The following is a 9,971-nucleotide window of genomic DNA, read 5'->3' on the forward strand; positions in this document are numbered from 1 at the left end:
AGGAGGACATGTTCTTTCAAGGCCTTGAAGTTTGAGGTAACACGATTAGAAACTGGGGACAGAGAAGATAGCAAGGGCAGTTATTAAAAAGGTACAAAGCTGAGATTCACCCAGCTGCTCCTAGGCCAGAGTTGTGGGTGGGACATCAGTGAGACCCAGGCGGGTGCCGCCAGCTTTCAATAGAGCTGGTCTGTGAAACTTGGCCAGGAGGACAGAGGAAGATTGATGTTTGCTCCAGAGTGGGGCTGTCAGCTGTGCTCACCACTGCACCATGGTCCCAGCTGTAAACAAAAGTCCTGGCCCTTCATGGCACTGCAGAGCCGTCCAGGCTGGCGTAAGTCTCTGAGGACAGCTAGACCATTTTCTCATCCTGGCTGACAACCAGAAGACAGAAGAAACAATAGAAGGTGGTGGTGGTGGTGAGGGGTGGAGGCAGGATTGGAAGGGGGTGAGAAGCAGTGTCTAGTGGGAAAGAGCTGTCAATTTCAAATCTTAGGTCTTTGGATGCAAGTAACAAATCTTTTAGAGAAAGCAGACCCCTTTTCTTGTCAGCTACACAGATAATAGTGAGTTACTAAAGGAGGCCTGCAGGGACTATATAGTGCCTCATTCACTCATTCATTTATTTCATGAGAGTAATTTAATGTGCCCATCACTGGGCTAGGTATCCTGGATGACGCCAAAGTAATAGAAGACAGTTCATAAATTCAAAGAGCTTGCAGGGAGTTTGGGGATATGCGTACAGCTAAGTAACAATACTAAATAGTGTATCTTTAAGTTCTAAGTGACAAACATTGGAGTTTAGAAGCAAGAGAAGCCATATCTGGGCAGAATCAGAGAAGGTGGGATTTGAGAAGGCCTTAGAAAGATAGACATGATTTAGCTAGAAGGAAAAGGTAGTTGGGATTCCAGGTTCGGACCAAAGCATTACAAAAATGAAGACTGCTTTAGCTAAAGCAGAAGGTTATTGTGTCAGAGACTTCCTTCAACTGCTCACCCCCACCAAAATCCTCATCATAGCTAACCCAGACTTCAGGTCTCACTTGAAATGTCACATCTTCAGAGAAGACTTCCTTGATCTCCAGGTTAAGTACCCTTGCTTTATATTCCCCTAGCATGCACTACTTTCCCCTTTTTAAGCTAGGACTATTTTCAACTAATAACCTACTCTTGTCTCCCTAGAATTTTTCTCCACGCTACATTCAGAATGTTCTTTGCAAAATGCAGATGTTACATCACTTCCTTATTTAAAACTCTCCTACCCCGACCCCTTCATTCTCTTTTGCCTCCCTTTATGTCCTTCCTGCTTCCTTCCCCCTTATTTTTCCTTCAGGTTATATCTTAAATGCCTCTGTCTTGGGGAAGCCTTCAGGACATCCCTTCCCCCAATTTTAACCTCAACTAGGTCAAGTCCCCCTCTTAAATATTTCCATGATACTTCCACATATTATCCATTTTACTATTCTCTAATAACTTAGTACAAGTTTGTCTCCCCCACCAGAATATAAACCCTCTGAGGGCAGGGGCTATGTTTCTTCTTCACTGTGTTGCCCATATATTTAGTACAGTGCCTGTCATATTGTGGTAGGTGCTCCACCAAAATTTGAATGAACCCAAGGGAGATGAGGCAATATTGGTAGGTGAAAGCCAGCCTGAGGAGACTGTTCTTACATCTAGGGGCAAAGGGAAAGCTTTAAAAGTGTTTGGCTCTAGAATGAGGAAATCATTAGACAACACTGACTATTGAAAAAACAAACAAACAAAAATCTATTGAAACAAACTAAACCCAAAGAGCTCAAATCTCAGCTTACCCCAAACCCTAGCCTTCCAATTATCTTGTGGACTCATATTCTCTCATACCTGTTCCTGCCACCACTTGCTCCTCCAAAAACAAAAGAAAACTTATTGATTTTTCCAACCAGAGAGATTTGGCACTAGAGCCAAAAGCACTTACTTTAACACTTGTATTTGTTCATTCAGCTGGTATTTATTGCCCACGTCCACTGTTTTAAGCACTTGTGATCTTAGCTACAGATGAAGAAGATATTCTTACCTTAATGCAGTTCACAACTGAGTGCACTCTTCAGGATGATCACTCACTTGAGTGAGCACTCACTTGATAGCTCCAAATTTCTAGTAAAGGATTTTGCCTTACCTGGATTCATTTAGGGAATTTTCAGGGCACCAAGAGCCTGAATCTCAGGGTTAGGTCCTCTGTAAAACTGGGGAGTCAAACTCAGAGAATGGATGCTTATGCTAACCCACACTAGACTTTTATCCTTCCATGAGGAGGCTAAATGGCACAGTGGAGAATGTCTGCAAGGGCATTCAGGGAATATCCATTCCTTAACCATAAGAGTCTGGGCATAATAAGGCAAACAGGTCTCTAGGGTATATTCCTTGAATGGAGGAACTCAAGGAAAGACAGAAAAAAGAATTAGATTTTCCAATAAAAATTGAAGGTTGTCCTGTACCCAGAGAGGAGCTGAAACAAAAGTGTGGCTCTAAGAAATCTTCCAAAAATAATCAGAAAGTACTCACCCTCACCCTAGGGTAGACGTTAATGCCAGGGGATGGTTTATTTTCATCTTAGGTTCAGCCCCCAAGTGGTTAGTAAGATAGTAAATGGGGATGTCAGAAAGGCAGTGTGCCTCTGCCCTGCTCCCAGGAAAATTAAGGGGAAGAAATTCATACTGTTTTGTAGTTGTAGTCTTTCCTAACTGGTTATCTCTTGGTTGAGGGATAACATCAAACATGGTATCAGTGATATTTTGAAGATACATTTATTAGTTTTGACCCTCTCTCTCTCTCAAATCCTTTACCCTGAACAAGGATCCACCACCAGGATATCAGGAGAGAGAATATATATAATTAGCAGATAGACATGAATTAGATAAATGTCCATAATTCATTGCTCTACTCTGTTAGGTGGCCTTGAGCGCAGAGGGTTCATACAGTTGGAATTTGAAATCCTAAGAGACAAGCAGGAAGAAACCAGTGGAGTATATTTCGTAGAAGGATAACAATGTACTGAGAAACCATATTGTATCCTTCCTTAAAGGATCAACTTGAAGCTTAAGCCTAAGGGATTCACAAATAAATTCACAAGAGAAACCTGGAGAACACCTGAGTTTGTAGAATTTGGAGCTTGGCATGACCATTTTTTTAAAAGATTTTTAAGTAATCTCTATACCCAACATAACATGGGGCTCAAACTTACAACCTTAAGATCAAGAGTTGCCTGCTTCACCAACTGAACTAGCCAGGTGCCCCTTGGCATGACCACTTTATACCTGTAATTTTCTAACTGGTGCCAAGATTTGTGCTATCCTCTTTTTATGAGGACTGTGGATATCTAATATGGATATCAGCCAATGTTTAACATGGCAGAGATTGGGGACTGAATGGTCATCACAAAGACAGTTTCCTCAGTTGCAGATTACCTTTGGCCTTTAATCTTCTTCAGTCTGTCACAGCAGTCTCAGAAATGAGCCTCTGAAGTTAACATATTATGACAGCCTTTGGTCTTTCACTTTCTTTTCCATTCTTCCCCTTCATAGCTTCAACTAAGTTGAAAAAAAGGGGAATTACACCTGGGCCTGGGCTTTGCCCAATCAGGCCTCAGTATCCCATGTTGTCTAATGAGCAGACCAGACTAAATGATCTGGGAAGGCCCTTCCAGCTCTGTTGTGCCAGGTTCTAGAATTCCAAGACATTGTGATCCATTGACCCAGATGCCTTATGGGAAATCCCATGAGAGATTCGTTTTCTAAAAGAGCCAATTGTTTGTTTCTCTGTGTGGGAATAGTGGTAAATACAGTCAATATAGCAAATGTGCTGCTGTGACCATAGTCCCAAGCATTCTAGCCCTTCTGATGGTCAGGGCTATCTTTATAACAATTATACTCACTGCCTGAAGTAGGTAAGGATTCATGCTAAATTAAGGACTGATAAGACTGTGATCAGTCAGAAAAACATTGTCAGTAAGTGAAAGGGGAGGGAAGTTAATAAAGATTCAGGACTTCTGTAGGTTGATAACTTGAAGGGGAGCTTAGAGTCAAAAAGATGTCCAATTGTTAGATTATTTTGTCATGACTGCCTTTCATTTTGGACTATACTCAAAAACCAAGCTCTTTTTATATACTATTATCCAAATAATACAGTTGTAACACCCCTTGACCTGTTAAATGAATTACCTCTTAAAGTTGTAGATGATGTAGTTTTGTTTTTCAAATTTTCATTTTTTAAATTTTTTTAATGTTTATTCATTTTTGAGAGACAGAGAGAGAAAGAGCATGAGCGGGGAAGGGACAGAGAGAGAGAGGGTGACACAGAATACGAAGCAGGCTCCAGGCTCTGAGCTGTCAGCACAGAGCCCGATGCAGGGCTCAAACTCACGGACTGTGAGATCATGACCTGAGCCAAAGTCGGATGCTCAACCGACTGAGCCACCCAGGCGCTCCTGTTTTTCAAATTTTTTTTTTTAATTTTTTTTTTCAACGTTTTTTATTTATTTTTGGACAGAGAGAGACAGAGCATGAACGGGGGAGGGGCAGAGAAAGAGGGAGACACAGAATCGGAAACAGGCTCCAGGCTCCGAGCCATCAGCCCAGAGCCTGACGCGGGGCTCGAACTCACGGACCACGAGATCGTGACCTGGCTGAAGTCGGACGCTTAACCGACTGCGCCACCCAGGCGCCCCTGTTTTTCAAATTTTTAAAAGCAGGAGTAACTTATCTTCTTGCTTCCCCTATCCCTACCCCAAACAAAATATTATGGTGAAGTAAATATATCAGTCAAAACTAAAGTTAGTCTAACTGAAATATGTGTGTATAGTTGTGTGATGGGGGAGGGACTGCCTATTGTAGGGTTTCTTGAAGGTGACTTTGAAAATCTTTTGCCAGGTAAATAGGGCATTGAACTGAGAAATGAAAAATCTGGGTTTTGGTTTTGCCACTGTCACTAACATCGTGAGACTTGGGTGAGTCACTTGGCTTCTGTGAGCCTCATTTCCTCATCTCTTGTGTGGATATATGTTTTTTTTTACCTTAAAGGTTTACTTTGAGAATGGCATGCCACCTAACTGCTTTGAAAAGAAAAAGGCTACAAGCCTGCTTGTTACCTTGATAGTATAGTCCCTCATGATACACCCCTTGCAAAGTAAGTATAGTTGGTGAGAACTGATGTTGCAATTGGGTGCTTGAAAAAAATTTTTTTTGAAGAACTACAGTGCTCACTAAAAAGAAATTACCTAGCAAACACTAATTAATTTCATGCTGTAAGCTCAGTGTGGGAAATTCAATGATAAATACATGAAAATCCTTGACCTCAAACTCATATATATGTATGAGGGAAACAGATAAAAAGAACCCTATATAATCTTACAAGTATAAATATAGAGCTATGTACAGAATGTTATTGGAGAACCAAAATTTGTCTGAGTGTTGGGGCAACAGGTGTTTGAGACAGCTTCACAGAAAATGTGATATCTGGTTAGAATTTTGACAAATGAGTAGGGATACCTCAGGTGGAAGAGTTCATAGGAGGGCATTTAAAAGCCCAGGGAACAACAAAGGCACAGAGCATTAAACTGGTTGAATTATTGAGTTCAGGGTTCTGTGGGTGTTTCAACATGGCCAAAGACAGGGTGCATTTAGGAGATTGAGGGGACTGGTGAGAGAAGAGGCTGGAGGAACTGGCAGGGTCCAGAGCAGAAAATCTCTTAGAGGTCAATTTCAGAAATGTGGAATTTTTCCATGGGGCGCCTGGATGGCTCAGTCAGTTGAGTGTCCAACTTTAACTCAGGTCATGATCTCTCAGTTCATGGGTTTGAGCCCATGCCGGGCTCTGTGCTGACAGCTCAGAGCCTGGAACCTACCTTGTATTCTGTGTCTCCCTCTCTCCCTTCCCTTCCCTGCTCATGCTCTGTCTCTCTCTCAAAAATGAATAAACATTAAAAAAAATTTTAAGTTAAAAAAAAAGGAATGTGGACTTTTTCTTGAAGACAATAGGGAGCTATTGATGGATTCAGAGCAAGAATGTGTCATAAATAGATTTGTGTTTTAGAAAGGCCAAGTTAGCAATAGTGTGGAGGATACAAAATGATACTGGAATTAAAAGTTGAACCAAGGGGTGCCTGGGGTGTCTCAGTTTGTTAAGCTTGTTAAGCTTCCAACTCTTGATTTCAGCCCAGGTCATGATCTCACTGTCTGTGGGTTCGAGCCCTGCAGTGGGCTCAGTGCTAACAGTGCAGAGCCTGCTTGGGATTCTCTCTTTCCCTCTCTTTCTGCCCCTCACCCCCTCGCTTTCTCAAAATAAATAAATAAACTTAAAAAAGAAACTACCAAAATGAGGTCAGGGAGAATAAAGAAGGGGTGGGGACAGATTTCAGAAATATTTCAAAGGTAGGGGTGCCTGGGTGGCTCAGTCTAAGTGTTCAATTTCAGCTCAGGTCATGATCCCACAGTTCCTGAGTTTGAGCCCTGCATTGGGCTCTGCGCTGACAGCTCAAAGCCTGGAGCCTGCTTCGGATTCTGTGTCTCCCTCTCTCTCTCTCTCTGCCCCTCCTCCACTTGTGCTGTCTCTCTCTCTCTCAAAAATAAATAAATGAACATTAAAAAAGAAATATTTGAAAGGTAGACTCAGCAGGACTTGGTGATTGATTTGATCTGAGGGCTATGAAAGAAGGAGTTGTAAAGGATGACTCCCAGGTTTCTGGCTTAGGTCATTGGGTAGGTGGAAGTCCCACTTACCAAGATTGGGAAGATTGGTGAAGGGAGTGGGAGAGGAAGTTTGAAAGAAATTGTGAGTTGTTTGGCTATAGACATGTTGAATTTGAGGTATTTGAGGGATGTCCAGTGGAAAGGTTCAACAGAGAATTGGAAAATAGGACTAGAGTGGTGGAGAGTCTGAACTGAAGGTAGAAATTCAAGAACCATCTGCATACAGGTTATCACAGCCATGAAAATAGTTAAGAACAGCCAAGCAATAAGTATGCAACAAAGGGAGGTAAAATCCAAAGATGTAATCCTGGAGAATAAGGAAAACCAAGAAGCAATGGCCCAGAGGAGCAAGTGAAGACACTGGAGAATGAAAGCCGAGGAAGAAGAGAATTTCAAAGAAACTGTGATAGCTCTGACAAATGTTACAAGAAGTCATGAGACATTAGGACAGAAAAGTATTGACTTGATATAGCAATTAAAAAGAAAGTGTGAGGAACATGGGAAAAGCATTTTCATGAGGAAGATAAGGGGAGGAAGCAGAGGATAGGTTACAGTCTGTTAAAGAGTAAATGGTAGTCGTGAGCATGTGGAAATACCTAATAAGAATAGGCTTTTTAAGAAAGTTGGTGATGCAAACGTATGGCCAACTAATCTTTGACAAAGCAGGAAAGAACATCCAATGGAAAAAAGACAGTCTCTTTAACAAATGGTGCTGGGAGAACTGGACAGCAACATGCAGAAGGTTGAAACTAGACCACTTTCTCACACCATTCACAAAAATAAACTCAAAATGGATAAAGGACCTGAATGTGAGACAGGAAACCATCAAAACCTTAGAGGAGAAAGCAGGAAAAGACCTCTCTGACCTCAGCCGTAGCAATCTCTTACTTGGCACATCCCCAAAGGCAAGGGAATTAAAAGCAAAAGTGAATTACTGGGACCTTATGAAGATAAAAAGCTTCTGCACAGCAAAGGAAACAACCAACAAAACTAAAAGGCAACCAACGGAATGGGAAAAGATATTCACAAATGACATATCGGACAAAGGGCTAGTATCCAAAATCTATAAAGAGCTCACCAAACTCCACACCCGAAAAACAAATAACCCAGTGAAGAAATGGGCAGAAAACATGAATAGACACTTCTCTAAAGAAGACATCCGGATGGCCAACAGGCACATGAAAAGATGTTCAACGTCGCTCCTTATCAGGGAAATACAAATCAAAACCACACTCAGATATCACCTCACGCCAGTCAGAGTGGCCAAAATGAACAAATCAGGAGACTATAGATGCTGGAGAGGATGTGGAGAGACGGGAACCCTCTTGCACTGTTGGTGGGAATGCAAATTGGTGCAGCCGCTCTGGAAAGCAGTGTGGAGGTTCCTCAGAAAATTAAAAATAGACCTAGCCTATGACCCAGCAATAGCACTGCTAGGAATTTATCCAAGGGATACAGGAGTACTGATGCATAGGGGCACTTGTACCCCAATGTTTATAGCAGCACTCTCAACAATAGCCAAATTATGGAAAGAGCCTAAATGTCCATCAACTGATGAATGGATAAAGAAATTGTGGTTTATATACACAATGGAATACTACGTGGCAATGAGAAAAAATGAAATATGGCCTTTTGTAGCAACATGGATGGAACTGGAGAGTGTGATGCTAAGTGAAATTAGTCATACAGAGAAAGACAGATACCATATGTTTTCACTCTTATGTGGATCCTGAGAAACTTAACAGAAGACCATGGGGGAGGGGAAGGAAAAAAAAAAAAAAGAGGTTAGAGTGGGAGAGAGCCAAAGCATAAGAGACTGTTAAAAACTGAGAACAAACTGAGGGTTGATGGGGGGTGGGAGGGAGGGCAGGGTGGGTGATGGGTATTGAGGAGGGCACCTTTTGGGATGAGCCCTGGGTGTTGTATGGAAACCAATTTGACAGTAACTTTCATATATTAAAAAATAAATTAAAAAAAAAAAAAGAAAGTTGGTGATGAATGAAAAGAGAACAATAGGTCAATACCTGCAGGGAAATTCAGGATCAAATGAAAGGTGGTTTTGATTTTATTTTTCATTTTTTAAAAAGATTTTATTTATTTTTTTAATTTTTCAATGTTTATTATTTTTAAAGGAGGGAGGGAGGGAGGGAGAGAGGGAGAGAGAGAGAGAGAGAGAGAGAGAGAGATAGAACACAAGTGGGGGAGGGGCAGAGAGAGAGGGAGACACAGAATCCAAAGCAGTATCCAGGCTCTGAGTTGTTAGCACAGAGCCCAGTGCAAGGCTTGAACTCATGGACTGAAAGATCATGACCTGAGCTGAAGTCAACGCCCAACCAACTGAGCCACCCAGGCACCCCCTTAAAATTTTATTTTTAAGTAATCTCTACACCCAATGTGGGGCTTGAATCCATAACTCTTAGATCAAAATCCTGATGCTCCACTGACCAAGCCAGCCAAGTACCCCTATTTTGCATTTTGAATGAGAGAGATTTTCCCTTTCTTTCCTCTCCCTCCCCTCCTCTCCCTCCCCTTTCCTCTCATCCCTACTTTTCTCCTTCCTTCACTCTTCCTCCTTCTCTACCTCCTATTCCTTCTCCCCCTCCTCCTCCTCCTCTCTCTTTCTCTCTCTCTTTTAAAAAGCTGAGATTCAGAAAGAGATTAAGCAATTTGCCACAGTTATGTAATTTGTAAGCATGTTATATACATCAGCAGGAAGAACCCAGTAAGAGTGGAAAGATTGAAAAACTAAAAAAGAGGTCCATGTACTAGAAATTTGATATGTGTATGATTATGTGGTCTGATCATGTAATAGCTAATCTTTACTGAGCACTTACTATGTGCCAAGCACTGAATTAAGCACTTTTCCAAAGTTATCCCATTTTATTCCCACAATAACCCTATGAGGTTGGTACTGTTATCACCTTCTTTTAACAGATGTGAACATTGAATCACAGGTTCAATGATTTGCTCAAGGCCACATAGTTATTGTGTGCTAGATCTTTCAGAGCCTTCAAATGACCCTTTAGAAGAGGAAACTGAGGCTGAGGGAGGTGAAGTCATTTGCCTAAGAGCCCATATCTAGTGAGGATTGGACCTGTAATGCAAACCTAGGCTCTGTTTGGTACCATAACCATGCCCTTAATCACTACACTGTCATGAATGGAAGCTATTACAATAGAGTATATGTGCATATTTTTCTAGATCCAGCTCTGTAAGACAAAAATGTTCCCCTTGAATTTAGTTGATAGT

This window comes from Neofelis nebulosa, chromosome X (assembly GCF_028018385.1).
Source record: "Neofelis nebulosa isolate mNeoNeb1 chromosome X, mNeoNeb1.pri, whole genome shotgun sequence".
Classification (NCBI taxonomy): domain Eukaryota; kingdom Metazoa; phylum Chordata; class Mammalia; order Carnivora; family Felidae; genus Neofelis; species Neofelis nebulosa.